Source organism: Ananas comosus, linkage group 16, assembly GCF_001540865.1.
Source record: "Ananas comosus cultivar F153 linkage group 16, ASM154086v1, whole genome shotgun sequence".
Lineage (NCBI taxonomy): Eukaryota > Viridiplantae > Streptophyta > Magnoliopsida > Poales > Bromeliaceae > Ananas > Ananas comosus.
Window position 1 is genome coordinate 2,628,680 of NC_033636.1, and position 22,019 is coordinate 2,650,698.

A 22,019-nucleotide genomic window follows, 5' to 3' on the forward strand; every position below is an offset into this window, starting at 1 on the left:
TTCCTTCTCCTCCAATCCCTCCCTTTGTTTTCCTCCTTGAAGAGAGAGAGAGAGAGCTATTCTAGAGAGAGAGAGGGAGAGTGTGTGTATTAGGGTGAGATAAATGAGAGGGGAGAGCTCCAACCCTCTCATATACACTCTAGTTATGGCAATTTTGCAAGAAACCCCCCTCAACAATGCAAATAATGCACAGCCCGCACAGGGCAATTTCGGGCTACGGGGACCGGTCCTTGGATGAGGGACTGGTCCCTGAGGGACTCGTCCTCGTAAGTCTCAATTTCCAGACTTCGCCAAATTTCAACCTTTTTCGTTTTCGCTCCGTTTTCGCTCGTTTAGTCTCCGATTCATTTCAAATCGAACCGAGACTCTCCAAACATATTTTCGAACATGTTTTCATCATATTTTCATCCACGCAAATACCAGATTTAGTCCATGATCCGACATAGCCTTTCTGGTTCCGTTTTCGCGCCTATGCGCTCTGAAACGCCCGAATGCTTCCAAACTTCACCGGAACTATTCCAATGGCTCTCCAAACCAATATAAACCGTAACTTCATTATTTTAGAAGTCCGGTACCTTACATCCTCCCCTCCTTAAAAAGAGTTTCGTCCTCGAAACTCAACTCACTTATAATCCAACCCACACCTCAACTCAGCTTATTGAGTAGTCGAGGGTTCTAATGCACTTTCGCACTCCGGAGTGACCTTTCACTCATTGGAATCATTCAAATGTTCACTACGGAGGATGTGAGGCCAATTTCACTCATATTTGCCATGTGTAAGTCCAAAAGTGCATTACCATCATGCAAAGAACTACTCCTTGCATTCACACCCAAGCGGGAAATTTACCAATACTACGTAGGCCTGCCGCCTAAACCTGTCTCAACTACGCACGACGTCCCTCGCTCGCACGTAGACCCAATCATCATTGGGCGAAATTCTCATAGGAGAATTCGCACACACTCCAACCAGGAGCAATCAAGTTCCTAAACCACGTCAAGTCCTCGGGTTGGGTCACAACCGCACTCTCAGTGCATCCTCGATCTCATGATCCAACACGTGGCATTCCACGCTCCCGGGTCTAAGCTCGGACTACCGTCCTGACCAAAACTCTGCCCTACCCGTAGGTATCGAGCCGCTGTCTCAAACAGCTGACTACGCCTGCCCAAAGGGCCCAGGCTCCACAGTCCACAATTGGTCCAGGCACAGGTCATCCCCAAGCAACACCCGCCGTCGTCGTCCTACACGACATACTCTATCGAGCTATAAGCACCACCACCGGCTCCTAAGCACCTAGTGCGAGCCACCAGCCCCATGAATAATCCATGGCCCGCTGCACACTTAGCAATGCTACAGTGCTACTGCCATCTCACTCACTCGGCTGAATCGAAACCGCACCCTACGAGTATCTACACTCTAGCGTCGTACGCTTCCTATACTAAATTCAGCATTAGGCGATTTTGCCTTAGCGCACTAGCCATGCAAGCACAACTCATTCACCTCGATTCAAGGTACTACAGGGCCCCACAGGCCAAACTTGGCGCTAACCAACCGTTCTCTCAACAGTGATTCCACTTTCACTGTTCGATCCACCGAAACTATATCCGAAATTCCCGGACTCTTCGGGTACCTCAAACATCTTGGCTCAACTCTCGCAATCTCCTATCCATTGCCTTAAGAGTCACTTCACCATTTCATGTTCACCACGAGTCCCATTCCTGGTCCAAGAACCATTACTAGCCATTTGCTAGTACCACTTGGCTCTCTACCTACCCCCGCAGGCGCGACTCTGTTACTGCATGTGCATGCCCGGGTATCCACACTCAGCCGTCCACTCAGTCCCTACTATACAATGTATAAATAGTAGCAACTAACCTTATGATAATGGCATGCAATGCATCCACCTGACATCATACAAAAGCATATGCTTGCTTAAATTAACTCATACCTGCAAGCTAACCCGGAGAGAAAAAGGCCATCGCCAGTGTCAGGTCCCGGCTATCACCCTGCGGACACTCATAGTTCGGGGGACCCGGTTGTCCACATCGGGTGCATCTACCTTCCTACTGCACGCAACGTCGTGCCCAATGGGAACCACCGCAGATCACGCATCCTGGGGAGGATCGAGTAGAGGACGACTTCGAGTGGCGCCTAGAACTTGATTGTCCACCCGAACCGCTCGACAGTGGCCTCATCCTTCCCCGCTCATGCCCGGAAGACTCATGCTTCTCTCGCACAAAAGCCTCTCCGTGCTCTGCCAACAACGCTCGATCCAACACCTCCGCGAAGGTTGCGAGCTTGAAGATTTGCACCTCCTGATAAATCTCCGGTCGAAGTCCACGTAGGAACCAATCAGCCATACCCTTGTCATCCCGTACCACATCCGGGACACAATTCACGAAACGGGAAAACTCCTATTCGTATTCCCTCACAGAGCGGTCTCCCTGTCGCAGCTTTCTGAACTTGTCCTGAAGCTTTCTTTTTTCAACGTCGGGGAAGTAAGTCGAAAACGCTAATCCTCGAAGTTTATCCCACGTCATAGGAGGGAGACTAGGCGATCGATTCTGTTGAATGTCTTTCCACCACACCTTTGCCAACAGCTTCAAGCAATGCACGGCTAGGGGCACCTTATCCCGCTCCAAGGTGTACAGCTCCTCGAATAGGGTTTCCATAGAGTCAATCCACATCTCCACGATCCACGGATCGACATTCTCTCCATTGAAGATAGGCGGATCAAACCTCTTGAAGGTCATAAGGGCCGCCAAAGCCCGCTCTTTCTCCACCTTCACTAACGCACTTTCAGAAGTCGGATCGTCCGACCCCAACGGAGAGATCTCCGCCGCGACTCCTGGCCGTCCTCGACGAGCTGTAACTGGCGCAGCCACCAACTGATCCACCGTCTCTTGGAGTCTTTTCATCCGCTCCTCCTGGCGCATAGCAGCCTCCTGCTGCCGCTGCACCACATCAGCCTGTTGCCTCACCACTCCGACGAGAGTGGCCAACTGATCATGAAGCTCCAAGTCTCCGCTCGCGTCGGTTTGCTCAGGGGCACCACTTGTCCCCTCCCGCACCGATCTGGATGAAGATCGCCTACGCGGTGTCATCGTTTCCTGAAACAGGACAACTCGATCAGGTCTCGACCCTCTAAGTCGAACACGAGACAACTAACATCGACTAAAATCGGGCAAAAGTCAAGCAAGGGCATCTATTCTCATCCTTTGGTTTCATGTCGTGCGCGCCCAACATGGACATCTCCGGTCGAGAATAAACGACACCGCGAGTCTACCTCTAATATCCGTCTTAGAGGTTTCGACACAACCCAATCGATCAATCTTTCGCCACAAGTCACCAGTCCTCGTCTCTCACGAGCCTTATTCTCCTATGGTTTACTATCCTAGGGTCTTCTAGGTCCAGCTAAACTATTTTTCCATTCTCTACTTTATGCTCTGATACCACCTTACCTGTCACGCCCCGAGCCCCCGCCTATTTGGCCGGATTCGGGCACGCCGACAGACCGCCGAACGGACAGNCAGACCGCCGAACGAACAGAGTCTCCTCTGTACGTCCTAGGCGTCGCAATCAATATAATACAAGAGGTTCCAACGAGGAACAATATTCAACATACAGATTGCATAAGGAAGTATCAAACAACATAAACAGCTAGACTATTACAAGCATTCCCACAACATGCATTTTACATCTCATTTACAATTCATTTTACAATCAACTTCCAAATACAATAGAGGTTATTACAACTTTTACTTATTTACAAGTTTGATACATCTTGTTCTTTTCATTTCCCCTCTACCCCTAGGCTATGCCGACTCGAGGTACCGCTATCGCTGGTCTCTGGGTAGGGCGCTATCTATGGAGCTAGGCCCTTGTCTCGCGCCGCCGCGCAGCTCACGTGCGAACCTGTAACCCCCAAAACCACACGGGGGTGAGAACTATATAAATATAGTTCCCAGTGGGTACGGCCACCAAAGAAAAAAGCTCGACCAATAGATCCAAAGAGGCACTGCAATATGTTAGTCCAACAATATCCAACAGATATATATATATATATATTCATATTGAAATACATGTCATGCCTCACAATATGCAATATGAAATCATGCAACTATACAACTACGCAGTTCACTAGTAGATCCATCGATACTACTTTCGATCTTGCCAATCATAGCTCATGCCATCTAGCTCTAAGGTTCTATTTACCTTAGCTCCATAGTTCAACCTCAACTAGTGTCTAAGGTCTCTACTGCCTTAGATCAAATCATAAATCACTAGCCTTTAAGGTTTCTACTATCCACCCGACTCGGCCTCGAGTCAATCATCGTGGACTACCGCGCACTAGCTGCATCTCTACTACAGCCTGGCTGCCGTCACAGCTTACCTCACCTCTTGACTTAGCCATCTGGCGGCGAACGCGTCGTCCTTACCTAGCAAGGTCTCAAGTCATGACTTAGCCATCTGGCGGCGAACTAATCGCATCTCACCCAACAATGGTTCAGGTCACGACTCAGCCATCTGGCGGCGCACGCATCGCCCTTACCCAGCAATGGTTCAAGTCAATCCAGGCAGCATCATCCAACAAGATGAATGGGCGAGGAGAACCAACATACCCATTTCAAGCTCAAGCTCATGGCATACTGGGCGAGGAGAACCAACATACCCGTTGAATCACTGTCGAGCGAGGAGAACCAACGTACCCGCAGTTATGATTCTCATTAGCCATTCCACATACCGGGCGAGGAGAACCAACATATCCGTTGAATCACTGTCGGGCGAGGAGAACCAACATACCCACAGTCTTGATTCACTTGCGCTCAGTCGCAAGTCTCATTCGCTGCACTAGCAGCCTTCATTTCCTAGGGATTCCGGAATCCACTTCACATAGCTCAAGGGTTGGTCTCAAACCCTATAGTATCGACCTATCTAGGTCCATTGTTCTTTACTACCTAGGTCCTCTTGACTCTAGGTTCAATGTCTCTATGACATAACCGAGATTTACTTTAACTCTAGGTTCAATCCACAACCTATGTTCTTTGACACTAGGTTCGATGCCACTCACCTAGATCTTGACTCTAAGTTCACTTGTTCAACCTATGTTTGCTAACACTAGGTTCAATGTCATTCATGTTCAACCTATGTTTAATAACACTAGGTTAGATGCCACTCGATCTAATATATAGATATCCACATGCACATTTCAATTAACATAATCCTCTATATGCTAACTTACATCCATCTAGCATTCACATTATGTCATCATGCATTTTCCTAGCATTAACCACATGCATTCACCTATCATTGCTATGACATGCTCATCATGCATCATGCATTCATCTAGCATTTTCGTCAATGTATCAACATATATATCTCATTGGTAGGCATTAAACATCAAGCATAATAAGATTCATGCATCTTTATTATCTCATGCAATCTACCTCTACACATGTATGCATCAATAGTAACATTACTCTTAGACATAACGGCAACCTAGTCGCTTCGGTGAGCACAACCCATCTCAATTCGCTCTCCGATTGCTCGTAGTCACTTGTAATCGGCCGCCCGCAGCACACGCTATCCGACTCGGCCCGAACTCACAATTGCGCACCAATCGTGCACCGCTTCGCAGCCCCGAAAATTATAGGTCTTCGGTTATGTGCTACGGTGCTCGGGATCCATTTTCATAATTTTTGGACGCCGCCTCGGCCCTCTAGGCGGAAACGAAGCTAAATCGCCCGTTTCTTCAATATCTTTGCACCGGCTCGACGAATCGCTGAACCGACTTCGCCAACGCGTTGGAAAACCTAGCAATTAGGTTTACGGAGGATCAATTGAGATCAAACCCACATATATACTAAAACCCCAATTTGAACCCTAGGTTTGTTACATTGCAAAATCCACCATTAAATCTCTAGATTCTAGCTTTGATCATCTATTTAGCATCAAAGGGGTTTACTAAAACCAATTCTAGAGCAAAAGATCCAAGCCCTAGAGTTCTACCATTAATGGACACAAAAGCTTACCTCTCTAAGCTTGCTCCAAGCACAAGAAGAAGAAGATGAAGGTGAAGCTTCTTCTCCAAGCTTCCTTCTCCTCCAATCCCTCCCTTGTTTTCCTCCTTGAAGAGAGAAGAGAGAGAGCTATTCTAGAGAGAGAGAGGGAGAGTGTGTGTGTGTTAGGGTGAGAGAAATGAGAGGGGAGAGCTCCAACCCTCTCATATACACTCTACTTATGGCAGTTTTGCAAGAAACCCCCTCAACAATGCAAATAATGCATAGCCCGCACAGGGCAATTTCAGGCTACGGGTACCGGTCCTTGGATGAGGGACCGGTCCCTGAGGGACCTATCCCTGGCCGAGGGTCCCATCCCCGTAAGTCTCAATTTCTAGACTTAGCCAAATTTCAGCCTTTTTCGTTTTCGCTCCGTTTTCGCTCGTTTTCGCTCGTTTGGTCTCCGATTCATTTCAAATCGAACCGAGACTCTGCAAACATGTTTTCGAACATGTTTTCATCATTTTTTCATCCACGCTAATATCCGATTCAGTCCATGGTCCAACATAGCCTTTCGGGTTCCGTTTTCGCGCCTACGCGCGCCGAAACGCCTGAATGCTTCCAAACTTCACCGGAACCATTCCAATAGCTCTCCAAACTAATATAAACTGTAACTTCATTATTTTAGAAGTCCGGTACCTTACACCCACTACACGGAGTAAAGTAATATGATGCAAATAATTAATTCCACTAGTATTACATGCTATTATCTCAATTAGGGTTCGCCTCAAAGGCTTTACGCTCTCATTTCCTCATGTCTAAAACATGGAATATAACTATCGATCCCTAGATCGACTGCAATATCACAATGGCCAATACTAGTTGTTCTACTAGATTAAATGCACCGAGTTACAATGACACATGTTAACTTCTAGTTGTTCAACTAAGTTAAATGCACCAAGCTTAGCTTCAAGATGACCTTATCATGTGCTATATCTCAATGTCGCAATTACCTTGATGACAACAAGTATAATGTCATCATGCAAGTAATTCTAAGTTAAATGCCTCTTTATGCCATTTTGTCTACTATGTCAATATGAGTTTTAAGTCCGAGAGCATGTTTTCCTAGTCAATTTCATTGCATGAAATATGTCTCCAAACCCTATAATAGAATGCTATTCTCATGCATGAAAACAATGCATATATCTCTCTCTACTATATAGAGGTAATTGTATAAAATATAGCACATATATTTTAAGCATTCTAAACATCTCGTATGCTCTATATAGTATGAATATGCATGCATTTCTATTTTACGACATTTCAAAATTGACATAAATGGAGTTTTTCACTTTTCGATGAGGTCAAACCCACCAAAACTCCTCGTAACCCTTCGTTTGCGCCGACGAAGGTGTCCACTACTCTCCTAACTCCCTGAGGTAGTGTTTGGTTGGGGAACAAGGGGGGAATAAGCCCTTGTTCCCCCCTTTGTTCCCAAACGCAATATTTGTGACCCGGGAACAGTAGTTCCAGGATTTCAAGAATAAGCAGGTATAAGGCTGGAACTGCTGTTCCACCTTTTTACTGGAACAAGCTTGTTCCTTGATGAGAACAAGATTAATTAAAATCTAAATTTAATTTTAATGATAGTAAATTATTAATTAATCTAATTAATATATTTAAATTATTATTTATTACTTTAATAATTAAGTAATTAATTAATAATAATTAGATAATTATTATAATTAATTTATTATTGATAATTAATTATTAATAATTAATAATTAATAATATTTATTATTATTTATTAATAATTATTATCCTTAATAATTAGATAATCGATTGTATTATTAATTTATTATTTATAATTAATTATTAATAATTATTAATTAGACAATCGCTATTATTATTAATTTATTATTTATAATTAATTAATGATAATTAATAATATTATTATCTTATTTATATATAATATTAATAATTATTTATCTTTAATATTTAGATTAACGAGTATTATATTAATTTATTATTTTGATATAATAGTTATTATTATACTTTATTATTATTATTATTTAACTATATTTATTATTTTCTCTTTTCTTCCCCTTTTTTCTTTTTTTTTTTTGTCTGCGATTGAGCCATCCATATATCTAGATGGCCTTTCGGTGCAGAAGTGGATGGGAATCTTCGATGTTTCTTCGGACCTCTCAATACCCCATTCGAAGTCGTTGATGATGGAATGGATGATCTACATTGTTGCGACCATCTCCAGCATGTTTGGTTTGATACTTTCGAAAGAAGAGGGGAGGGGGATCTTTGATTCCCTGTTTCTTCGGACCCTTCAACATTTCTTCGATAAATATCGAACCAAATTTGCCGGCCGAACAGATCCATGCCACTGTTAACAACTCCGTCGACGACATCTACAATCGCCGTTTTGATCTTTTCGAAAGAAAAGGGGAGGGGAATCTTTGATTCCCCGTTTCTTCGGACCCTTCAATATTTCTTCGAAAATGTCAAATCAAATTTGCCGGCCGAATAGAACCGTGCCATCGTCAACAACTTCGCCGACGACATCTACAGCATCGCCGGAAAAGTATCGCCAGAAGAGGGGAAGGGAATCTTTGATTCCCCGTTTCTTTGGACCCCAAATCAAAATTAAAACGGGGATTTCTTCGGACCCCAAATTGGAATCAAAACGGGGATTTCTTCGGACCCCAAATCAGAATCAAAAGGGAATTTCTTCGGACCCCAAATCAAAATTAAAATGGGGATTTCTTCGGACCCCAAATCAAGATCAAACGGGGATTTCTTCGAACCCCAAATCAAATTGAAAAATCAAATCCAATTGGAGAATCAAACGGGGATTTCTTCGGACCCCAAATCAAATTGAAAAATCAAATCCAATTGGCAAATCAAACGGGGATTTCTTCGGACCCCAAATCAAATTGGAAAATTAAATCCAAATTGAATAATCGAACGGGGATTTCTTCAGACCCCAAATCAAATCCAAATTGAAAAATCAAATCCAAATTGGAGAATCAAACTGGGATTTCTTCGGACCCCAAATCAAATCCAATTGGAGAATCACACGGGGATTTCTTCGGACCCCAAATCAAATTTGAAAATCAAATCCAAATTGGAGAATCAAACGGGGATTTCTTCGGACCCCAAATCAAATTCAATTGGAGAATCACACGGGGATTTCTTCGGACCCCAAATCAAATTTGAAAATCAAATCCAATTTAGAGAATCAAATGGGGATTTCTTCGGACCCCAAATCAAATCCAATTGGAGAATCAAACGGGGATGTCTTCGGACCGCAAATCAAATTAAAAAAATCAAAACGGGAATTTATTCGGACCCTAAACCCAAATCGAGATAAAAAGGAGATTCAAAAAGGGATTTCTTCGGATCCGAATCAAGTTGCAAAAGAGGATTGCCTCGAACCCAAATAAACCCAAACCAAACTAAGTCCACATACAAAACCAAACCTCATGGACCAAATCCCATGAACCAAAACCAAATCTCATGGACCAAATCCCATGAACCAAAACCAAATCTCATGGACCAAATCCCATGAACCAAAACCAAATCTCATGGACCAAATCCCATGAACCAAAACCAAATCTCATGGACCAAATCCCATGAACCAAAACCAAATCTCATGGACCAAATCCCATGAACCAAAACCAAATCTCATGGACCAAATCCCATGAACCAAAACCAAATCTCATGGACCAAATCCCATGAACCAAAACCAAATCTCATGGACCAAATCCCATGAACCAAAACCAAATCTCATGGACCAAATCCCATGAACCAAAACCAAATCTCATGGACCAAATCCCATGAACCAAAACCAAATCTCATGGACCAAATCCCATGAACCAAAACCAAATCTCATGGACCAAATCCCATGAACCAAAACCAAATCTCATGGACCAAATCCCATGAACCAAAACCAAATCTCATGGACCAAATCCCATGAACCAAAACCAAATCTCATGGACCAAATCCCATGAACCAAAACCAAATCTCATGGACCAAATCCCATGAACCAAAACCAAATCTCATGGACCAAATCCCATGAACCAAAACCAAATCTCATGGACCAAATCCCATGAACCAAAACCAAATCTCATGGACCAAATCCCATGAACCAAAACCAAATCTCATGGACCAAATCCCATGAACCAAAACCAAATCTCATGGACCAAATCCCATGAACCTAAACCAAACCTCATGGACCAAATCTCATGAACCAAAACCAAATCTCATGGACCAAATCCCATGAACCAAAACCAAACCTCATAGACCAAATCCCATGAACCAAACACCACGAACCATACCCAAGTCCCATAAACCATGAATCAAGTTCGTGAACCAAACACCACGAACCATACCCAAGTTCATGAACTATAAACCAAACCCCATGAACCATACACCAAATTCATGAACCATAAACCAAATCCATAAACCAAGTTCATGAACCATGAACCATGAACTATGAACCAAGTTCATAAACCTCATCCATGAACCATATCCAAGTTCATGAACCATATACCATAAACCATAAATCAAGATCACATACCCAACCTCATGACCCATACACTTAGTTCATGAATCATAAACCAAGTTCATGAACCATATCTTATGAACCCATGAACCATACATCAAGTTCATAAATCTCATCTATGAACCATATTCAAGTTCATGAACCAAATCCCATACACCAAACCTCATGAACCATAAACCACAACCCAAGCCCATGGACCAAATCCCATGGACCATATACCCAACCTCATGAACCATATGCCAAATCCAATGAGGCATGAACCAAATCATCTTCAAATCTCATGAACCAACACCCATATCTCAAGAACCAATACCCAAATCTCATGCCCAAAGTTCATCATGAACCTCTTTTTGCTCTAACTCATATACCTAGAGTGAAAATTAAATATCGACTACCCCTAATACATATACTTAGGGCTAAGTCAATTGCCTTAGCACATATAACTAAGGCAAAACATCTCCAACTCGACCGAGTTCTAAATTATACTTAGAATTCAATCAAATGATATTCGAACTCTAACACATATACTTAGAGTTCATTCGACTAACCCTAATACATATCCTTAGGGTCTAGTCAACCTTTTACTCTAGCACATATACCTAGAGTGAAAATCAAACCAAGCTCGACTAGTCCTAACCCATATATTTAGGGTCTAGTCAGTCTTCTGCTCTAGCACATCTACCTAGAGTGAAATCCATACCCGATCGAGCTCTAATACATATACTTAGAGCTCAAGTCCGACGAAGCCTAACATAATACCTTAGGGCTTAGTCAGATCCTCACTCTAGCACATGTAACTAGGGTGAAAAATATATTAAACTAGGTTAATCCTGATACATATACTCAGGAATTAACCACCCTCTACTTTCGGATAATTCGACCCACCTCAATACATATACGTGAGGTCGGGCCACATCTCTACCTTAGAATATACAACCAAGGTGAATATAATCGGACTCTAAGACATAAACTTAGAGCCAATTAGACTCTAATACATATACTTAGAGTTTAATATCGACTAGGTCTTAACACATATACTTAGGACCTAGTCAATCTCAAATCCAATTGAATCTTAATACATATACTTAGGATTCAATAAACCAAGACACGATTCATCTCATCTCATCTATAAAGGTCTCTCAATCGAAGGTACCCCAATCTACAGGGGGTAATTAACAGTAGATGCTTGCATCTATTGGAAGCCATGGACCCGCAATACCTAATACCCATATACATATACATACTCATCTGAATCATGAATACTACCCCATGGCGGAAAATCCATCGACCATGCGAGGTGCGTCATTCGTGATGGCAGACATAGGGTTGAGTCTTAGTGGACCTAGCAAACCTTAGGCCGGTTGGACTATAGGAAATAGGCTCGTGAGAGATGAGGTCTATTTGATTTGTAAGCGAAAGTATCATGATTCGGTTTCATTATAACTCTAGAAAGTAGAGTTTAATCGAAGTGTATAGCTTCTAACTTTGCGGAGGGTTACGTTGGCGGCCGACAACGTAACATCGGGAGTTAGTAGTGAAGAACACTTCCTTTCTTTCGCATGATTTGGGTATTATCTTCTTGAGTGGGGATTCGTTAGCATGGGTTTTACTAACTTCCGCTTTTATGATGTTGTAGTGAGATGCCGATTACTCGCTCTCAATCTGCCGGAGCGAATAATGCTGCACACTTGGAGGAGGTCGAGACCTCCGCTACTTCCGGATTCGGCGAGGTCCGTGAGTTGAGGAGCCAGCTTGCGGCCCTCACCGACTTGGTGACTCAGCAGGCGGAGGTAGCATGACAGTAAACGGAGGCGGCGAGCCTACAGGAGGCGCGGATGAAGCGCCTGGAGGACCTCCTACTACAGCAGGCGGCTACTCGGGAGGCTCAGGTTCCTACACCACCCGCACCTGTGGAGATAGTTGCACCCAGGGGGTCGTCTCCCCTCCTCGACACATCGCGGACGACACCTGCGGTTGCACCGCGGGGGGAGGAGTTGGTGGCACCACCCGTTCTGGTGCCTTTGGCGTGGGCAATTTTTTCCGTGACAGCTGTTAGAGAGGAGAGGGACCGACTGATGGAGCACCCCAATGAGTTTAGGAGGTGCAATCCCAGGATCTTCGACGGCGAGAAGGTCGACCACTGGATCGTGGAAAAGTGGTTGATGCACATGGAGAAGCTTTTCTGCGACACCTTCATGGAGGAGAGGGACCGAGTTTGGCTCGCCACCCACCACTTGGACGGCGAGGCCTACAGCTGGTGGTTGGACATCCAGAAGGATCCCAACACCGACCTTGCGGCTATTACTTGGAAGAAGTTCAAGGAACTTCTACTGGCGCATTACTTCCCCGACATCGTTAAGGGGAAGATGGAGCAAGACTTGCGCAACTTGTGCCAAGGAGACCGGACTGTAGCCTAGTTCGAGAGGGAGTTTTCTTGGCTTCTACATTGCGTGCCTTTCGTCATACAGGACGACGAGGACAAGGCCCGCATTTTCGAGCGGGGATTGTGACCGTCAATCTTCCGGTTCGTGCAATCCTCTAACCTCCAAACCTACCGGGAGGTGGTGAATCGCGCGCTCATTGTGGAGAGCGGCATGGCGGATCTGCAGGAGTGGAGAGAAGGCTTGGATAAGGGTAAGGGCAAAAGGCGAGTGGCTGAGGGTGCGAGGCAGATGCACTTTAGGAGGCCGCCGAAGCACCCTAGGAGCCAGCGACGTGGGCGCGGCTCGGCAGCGCAGCGAGGAGGTTCTGATCGACGCCGATCTTCCCAGTGCGTGATCTGTGGTAGTCCCCATATTCCACCGCAGTGCCCGTAGCGGAGAGGGAGGTGCTTACAGTGTGGCTAGGAGGGCCACTTCCGAACCGAGTGCCCGAAGGGTTCATCACCGGCACCGTCGACTGCATCGGCACCGGCTTTACCAGCCACCAGCCAGGGGACTCCATCGGCACAGTACCAGCCCGAGCGGCCGTCCGTCTAGCATCAGAGCGAGGGATCTTGACAGGCCCCCAGGGGGCGTTTGTATGCCGCTCAGACCGAGAAGGCGGCAGCAGCCGAGGATGTGGTTGCAGGTATCATTTTACTTGATGGCATTAGAGTTTGTGCATTGTTTGATACCGGTGCATCGCATTCATTCATTGATCGGCTGTTTGTCGAGTTGCATGGCATCCCGTTGGTTTCTTTGTCACATCCGAGACATATTGTAGTACCCGACCACATTTTGAATATTAGAGATTATTGCCCCAGTTGCCCTGTTCGGATAGGAGACTGGATTATGCCCGTTGATTTACTAGCCTTGCGCAAGCTGAGAGAGTTCGATATGGTCTTGGGTATGGACTGGTTGACCAAGTACTATGCCACTATCGATTGTAAAAATCGAATGATTACTTTTAGAGAATCGGGGCAGACTGAGGTGGTATTTAGAGGATACCGGAGTTTGCTATTTGCGACGACGATCAGCTCGTCTCGAGCTAGGCAGTTGATCAGCAGAGGTTGCATAGCCTTTTTGGCTAGTGTTGTGTTGAGGGGCGAGGATGACAACCCTAGGGTCGAGGATATCCCGGTGGTGCGGGAATTCCAGGACGTGTTTCCAGCGCAGCTACCGGATATGCCACCAGATAGAGAGATTGAGTTTGTGGTAGATCTCATCCCTGGGACTACCCCAATCTCAAAGGCGCCCTATAGGATGGCACCGGCGGAGCTCAAAGAGCTGAGGGTACAACTGCAGAATTTGTTAAACAACGGCTTCATTCGACCGAGCGTCTCGCCTTGGGGAGCGCCAGTTTTGTTCGTCAAGAAGAATGACGGGTCACTTCGTCTATGTGTGGATTATCGTGAGCTTAATAAAGTCACGATCAAGAATAAGTACCTGTTGCCGAGGATCGACGACTTATTTGATCAGCTTTAGGGATCGTGTGTGTATTCCAAGATAGACTTGCAGTCGGGATACCACCATGTTTGAGTAAAAAAAAAATGAAGTGACATCTATATATAAGAATAAAATTAGAGAATAATTAGACTAGGAATCCTAGTTCATTCGAAATCAAAAAATATATATATAACAATAAAAATAAAAAATTAAAAAAATTAAAAAAAAAAGGAAATAAGAAAAAAAAAGAGAAGGAAAGAATAAAAAAGGAAAAAAAGAAGAGAAAGGAAAAAATTTCTTTGATTGAATATCTAATTCCTTATAAGAGGTGGAGAATAATAAGTTTCCTTTGGAGAAACTTATTTTGAATTAGTTCTAAAAAAAAAAAATGATTCTTCGATCCCTATTAATTGGTCCAAGTTGTAAAATAAAAAAAGGAGGGAGAGAGAATTCTCTTTTCAGCAAGAAAGAAGGAAAAAAAAAAGAAGAAGAAGATCCGAAGAAGCAGAAGAAAAGAAAAAGAAAGGAAGAAAAGAGGTGAAAAAAAAAAGGGGGAGTTTATATACTATCTGCCTCTCACTCTCACTTCATCAATCTTTCTCACTCTCTCTCTCTCTCGACTGACAGAGGAGGGGTGCCATGTGCACCCCTCTCCAATCCGTACACAGCACCAAAAAAAAAAGGTAGGTTTTGACTCTAACAACGACGCGACGACGACGACTTCGACGACGGCGCGACAACGACGACCACAACGATTTCTACAACAACAAGAGATACGCATGCGTACGCATAGCGTAAGTGTGATTTTTTTGTTGGTTTGATCAACCCGACCATCTTCGTGATAGGTTTCGAACCGATCAAATCTAACATCAAATCGTCACTTCCGCCGTGCGTATGTATTGTTAATCTCCAAGCCGTGTGGCCATCTTCGCGATAGGCTTGACATGGTCAAAATAATTGATCGAACCGGAGATTTTATTACGTAAGCCATGCGGCCATCTTCGTGATAGGCTCGACATGGGTATAAAAAAAATTGTGCGGCCATCTTCACGATAGGCTCGACATGGCCGAAAGTGTAAACCGTGCGGCCATCTTCGTGATAGGCTCGACATGGTCGAAAACGTAAACCGTGCGGCCATCTTTGTGATAGGCTCAACACAATTAAACTCCGCATACTTGAACAAAACGCGATAAAAAAAAATAATAATAATAATAAAAAATGAACGGGTTCTGTTTCGATTCGCCATCCTCGTTCGATCCGATTGTATGACTCGACGTGATCAACTTCGTTTATTTGGACAAAACAAAAAAAAAAGAAAGAAAAAAAAGAGGAGAGCAACCCTCTCTCTCTCTCTCTCTGTTTCTCAGTGTCGTACAGAGAGAGAGAGTTGGGTTGCAACTCTTTCCCTCTCTCCTCTGTCAGACTTCAAAAAAAAAAAAAAAAAAGGGAAACACAACAAGTAAAAAAAAAAAAAAAAAAAAGAAGTTGGTATTTCCCCACTCTCTCTCTCTCACAATCAGCAAAAAAAAAAAAAAAAGAAGAGAAAAAAAAAGAAAAGAAAGAAAAAAGAAAAAAGGAAAAAACAAAAAAACAAAAAGAAAACAAAAAGAGATTTGGGTTTTCCTCTCTCTCACAGTTAGCAAACAAAAAAAAAAAAAGGAAAGAAAGAAAAGAAAAGAAAAGAAGAAAAAAAAAAAAAAATTTGAAGAATTCGATTTGTTTTATTTTGACAATGGTTCAATCCATTATGGGCCCAATTTCATGAACAGTCAAAAAATAATGTAGAGCCCATATACGAATTCGGATCCAAGGCCCAGAGTATGTGAAGTCCAAGACTAATCTCAGTCCATATGCAAATTCGGGTCCACAACCTGTAGGGTCCGAAATCCAGCCTGTATGCAGATTTGGATTCAAAACCAATAATAAAAAAAACCCAGCCCGCATACAGATTCGGGTCCAGAATATTAAAACCCGAAACATGTCTCAGCCCACATGCAGAGTTGGGCTCAGAACAAATAAAATCCAAAATCTATCAAAGTCCACAAATAAAGATCCAAGACCTATCAAAGTTCACAAATAAAGATCCAAAACCCAAAATCCAAAAGCCCACAAATAAAATCCCAAAACCCAAAGCCCACAAATAAAATCCCAAAAATCTCAAAGTTCACAAATGAAATCCCAAAAATCCCAAAGTCCACAAAAAATCCCAAAAATCTCATAGTCCACAAATAAAATTCTAGAAATTCCAAAGTCCACAAGTAAAACACAACCAAATCTACTAAACCTATGTCATTCAAATACCTCCGACCCAAACCGAATTCATGGGCTTTCCAAATGGGCCCTTTATTATGGATTAATTCTATGAATTAATTTCTTGGGCTTTTTCAAATGAACCCTTATCATGAATTAATTCTATGAATTAATTTCATATGCCCTCCTTGTCATAAATTAATTTCATGAATTAATGGGCCTTCCAAATGGCTCATTATCATAATTAATTCAATGGGCTCTTTAAATAGCCTCTAATTAATTCAATGGATTTTATAAATGGACTCCCAGCGTGAATTAATTTCATAAATCAGTTTTATGAACATCTCAATTTCAGACGACCGAAACGTCGTTAAACTAAACCGAAACTCATTCGACTGAAACGTCGTTAAACTAAACCCAAATCCAATTTTCATGAACATCTCAATTTCAGACGACCGAAACGTCGTTAAACTAAACCGAAACTCAGTCGACCGAAACGTCGTTAAACTAAACCCAAATCCAATTTTCATGAACATCTCAATTTCAGTCGACCAAAACGTCGTTAAACTAAACCCAAACTCAGTCGACCGAAACGTCGTTAAACTAAACCCAAATCCAATTTTCATGAACATCTCAATTACAGACGACCGAAACGTCGTTAAACTAAACCCAAATTCAAACGACCGAAACGTCGTTAAACCCAAATCCAAACGACCGAAACGTCGTTAAACTAAACCCAAACTCAAACGACCGAAACGTCGTTAAACTAAACCCAAACTCAAACGATCGAAATGTCGTTAAACTAAACCCAAACTCAAACGGCCGGAACGTCGTTAAACTAAACCCAAATTCAAATCGAACTCTAACACATATATTTAGAGTTCATCCGGCTAACCCTAATACATATACTTAGGGCCTAGTCAACCTTTTGCTCTAGCACATATACCTAGAGTAGAAGTCAAACCATACTCGACTAGTCCTAACCCATATCCTTAGGGTCTAGTCAGCCTTTTGCTCTAGCATATCTACCTAGAGTGAAATTCATACCCGATCGAGCTCTAATACATATACTTAGAGTTCATGATATCAAATCCGACTACCCCTAATACATATACTTAGAGCTTAGTCAGATCTTCATTCTAGCACATATAACTAGAGTGAAACTCGGTTAATCCTGATACATATACTCAGGAATTAGCCATTCTCTACTTTCGGGTAATTCGACCCACCTCAATACATATACTTGAGGTCTAGTCACATCTCCATCTTGGAACATATGACCAAGGTGGACATAATCGGACTCTAAGAAATATACTTAGAGCCAATTAGACTCTAATACATAGAGTCTAAGATCGACTAGGTCTTAACACATATACTTAGGACCTAGTCAATCTCAAATCCAACTGAATCCTAATACATATACTTAGGATTCAATAAATCAAAACTTCTATCGATCACTAGGTCGCTAGATTGGGTATTTAGTCTTCATGTACAGTGGGGGTATGCCCCTGCTTAAGCCATGTACACGGCAAATTATATTAGTAAAATTTTATTTGCCCGTTTTGTCTCTTTTATTATCAGCATTTATATTTGGTCTCTTAATCGAGGGTTCCTTAACACTGAAAGTATGGGGTAATTAACAACAGATTCTTGAGTCTGTTGGAAGCCATGAACCTATAATTCTGATTTTAAAATAAAATATAAACAAATTTTATCTCTACTATGAATGACCACTCGCCTTAGAAACACCCTACGGCGAGGCCGGTTCGTTCGCGGCAGACACACCAGTTAAAGATTAAATCCGAAGATGTATCGAAGACGGCTTTTAGAACACGGTATGGACATTATGAATTCATAGTTATGCCGTTCGGGCTTACTAATGCCCCGGCAGCTTTTATGGATCTAATGAACCGTATTTTTAAGCCTTATCTAGACCGGTTCGTCGTGGTGTTCATCGACGACATCTTAGTTTATTCCCGAAGTGATGCAAATCACGAGGAACATTTGAGGCTTATACTTCAAATACTTCGGGAAAAGGAGCTTTATGCCAAGTTGCGTAAGTGTGAATTTTGGCTTCGAGAAGTGGCATTCCTTGGACATTTGATTTCGGGATCGGGTATAGCCGTGGATCTCAAGAAGATTGAGGCTATCAAGGATTGGTCGAGATCGACGAGCGTCACGGAGATACGCAACTTTCTTGGATTGGCGGGTTACTACCGGAGATTTGTTGAGGGGTTTGCTAAGTTATCTACTCCCCTCACGAGGCTCACGCATAAAGATGTCAAGTTTATTTGGAGCGATGTGTGTGAAAAAAGCTTCCAAGAGTTGAAGCAGAGATTGACTACCGCCCCGATCCTAACCCTGCCAGTTGTTGGAGCAGGGTATGTGGTTTATAGCGATGCTTCATTTAATGGATTGGGTTGTGTATTGATGCAGGATGGCAAGGTAATTGTGTATGCTCCTCGCCAATTAAAAGAATATGAAAGGAACTATCCTACTCACGATTTAGAGTTAGCGGCCGTAGTCTTTGCATTGAAGCTATGGCGCCACTATCTTTATGGCGAGCGGTGTGAAGTAAACACGGATCACAAGAGCTTAAAGTACTTATTCACTCAGAAAGAGCTGAATTTGAGGCAGCGCAGATGGTTGGAGCTGCTCAAGGATTATAATCTGATTATTCTCTACCACTCGGGTAAGGCTATTGTGGTGGCGGCTGCGCTAAGTAGGAAAGCGACGGAAAACTTAGCGATGCATGTTGTTACTCAACTGCAGTTGATTGAGCAGATGAAGCGGTTAAAGTTGGAGGTGGTGACACCTGACATACCCTTGAGGTTGATGACCTTGGTAGTGCAACCTACACTTTTGGATAGAATCAAAGAAAAGCAAGTTTTCGATATGAAGTTGCAAAAGATTAGAGATAAAATGGTCAATGGTTGCACTGGTGAGTTTCTTGTGGATAACCAAGGGTTGATGCGATTTCGTCGACGGTTATGTGTACCGGTGGATTCGAAAATTAAAGAGGATATTCTTCAAGAAGCACACCGGGCGCCCTATGCTATACATCCGGGAGGCACCAAGATGTATAAGGACTTAAAGTTGCTCTATTGGTGGCCCGGGATGAAAAAGGACGTTGGCGAGTTTGTAGCTCGTTGTCTAACTTGCCAAAAAGTAAAGGCGGAGCACCGATTACCCGCGGAAAAACTTCAGAGTTTGCCGATTTTCGTGTGGAAGTGGGAGAAGATCACCATGGACTTTCTCATGGGATTGCCCCGCTCACAGGCCGGGCATGATGCTATTTGGGTGATCGTGGATAGATTGACGAAGTCGGCGCACTTCATACCTATTCATACTACTTGGACTTGGGAGAAGCTCGCACAAGTGTACCTTGATGAGATTGTGCGACTTCATGGAGTGCCTACATCGATTGTATCTGATCGCGAAGTGTCTACCTCGATTGTATCTGATCGAGACACCCGATTTGTGTCTTACTTTTGGAGGAGCCTGCAGGACGCATTAGGCACTCGATTGGATTTCAGCATTGCATTCCACCCTCAGAGTGATGGGCAGTCGGAGCACACCATACAAACTTTAGAGGACAAACTTTAGAGGACATGCTCCGAGCATGTGTGATAGACTTTCAGGAAGGATGGTCGCAGCATCTACCGATGATAGAGTTTGCTTATAACAACAGTTATCAAGCAAGTATCAAGATAGCACCATTCGAAGCACTTTATGGACGGAAATGTAAATCGCCACTTCATTGGAGTGAAGTTGGCGAGAAATTGGCTTTAGGCCTTGATGTGCTCCAGGAAGCTGAGGACATGGTTCGTATTGCTCGGGAGCGACTATTGACAGCACAGAATAGGCAGAGGAGCTACGCCGATCGACGGCGGCGAGACTTGGAGTTCCAGGTTGGAGACCATGTTTTCTTGAAAGTCTCGCCGACCAGAGGGGTCAGGGGATTCGGGATTCGGGAAAACTTGAGCCCCGGTTTATTGGACCGTATAAGATCTTGGAGCGTGTGGACCTGGTAGCGTATCGACTTGCTCTACCACCGAACCTATCGGGCGTATACAACGTCTTTTATGTATCGGTCCTTCGGAAGTATATCTTGGACCCGGCTCATGTTTTGGATGGTACACCTATAGAGCTGCGGGATGACTTGAGTTTTGAGGAGCAACCCGTGAGGATATTGGCTCGCGAGGTGCAGAAGTTGCGGAATCGGGATATTCTGTATGTGAAGGTTCTTTGGAGCAACCACGAGGAGCGAGAGACCACATGGGAGTTTGAAAGCGCTTTGCAGGAGCGTTATCCCCATCTCTTCCAGATGGAGTCTCCAGGTATGTTGCTTTTGAGTTTCGCGGACGAAACTCCTTTTTAGGAGAGATGAATGTAACACACTAGACCTTTGCAAATTACGAGGTTCGAGTGTTTGATCAGTGTTCCGAATCTTTCCAGATATTATGGAGGGTCGTTGACAGTGGTCTGACCTATGGCTCGCATCCCGAGATTTTTGGTATTTAAAATAGCGCTAAGGTCGCCAAAGAGGAGGACTTAGGCTGCTCTCAAGCTTGCCTCAGCAGGGCTGTGTACCGGTACAACATTGATGTTGTACCGGAACAAGTAGTTGTACCGATACAGCATCGGAAGTGTAGCGGTACAGATGAATTTTTCTACCAACCCGAGCCTCGGGTTTGCGCGTACACTGGGTTTGTACCGGTACACTTTCCCGTGTACCGGTACATAGTGCAGTGCGTGCTGTTTTCGTAGAGGGGTGTATTTGTAATTGTTGCAACTCTATTTATACACACCTCAGCCCTCTTAGGAGCTCTTTTCAGCCCTAACCAGTGGAGAAGTAAGGTGAGCCTTCTCCTCTTTGATTTCTTCTCCAATTTTGATGGTTTTTGGCTAGTTTTGATATCCTCCTTTTATGTTTTCTTGCTTCTTGTTGGTTTCTACAATGGGAGAAGCCTTGAGCTCGTGATTGCAGCCGTGTGGAGGGAAAATCTTTGATTCTAGCTGGGTTCTTGGGTGATTTGAAGCTTCTTGTAAAGTTAGTAAGCTTAATCTACCCTTTGATTCATGTTTTAGTAGGTTCTACTAGATGAAACCCTAGAAATGAAAATTAGGGTTTAATTGGGGATTTTTGATTTGAGACTTTTGGATCTCAATTGATTGACTTAGAACCTTCCTTTAGGTTGGTTTTGAAGGGTTCTTGCTCTCTTTGGGAGATCAAGAGGGAATTTCACCATTATCGGTGAGTTTCTAACCTATTCTTCGAGACGGTTAAAGTTTGAACTTTTGGTTGTTCGTTCGATGTTTGTAA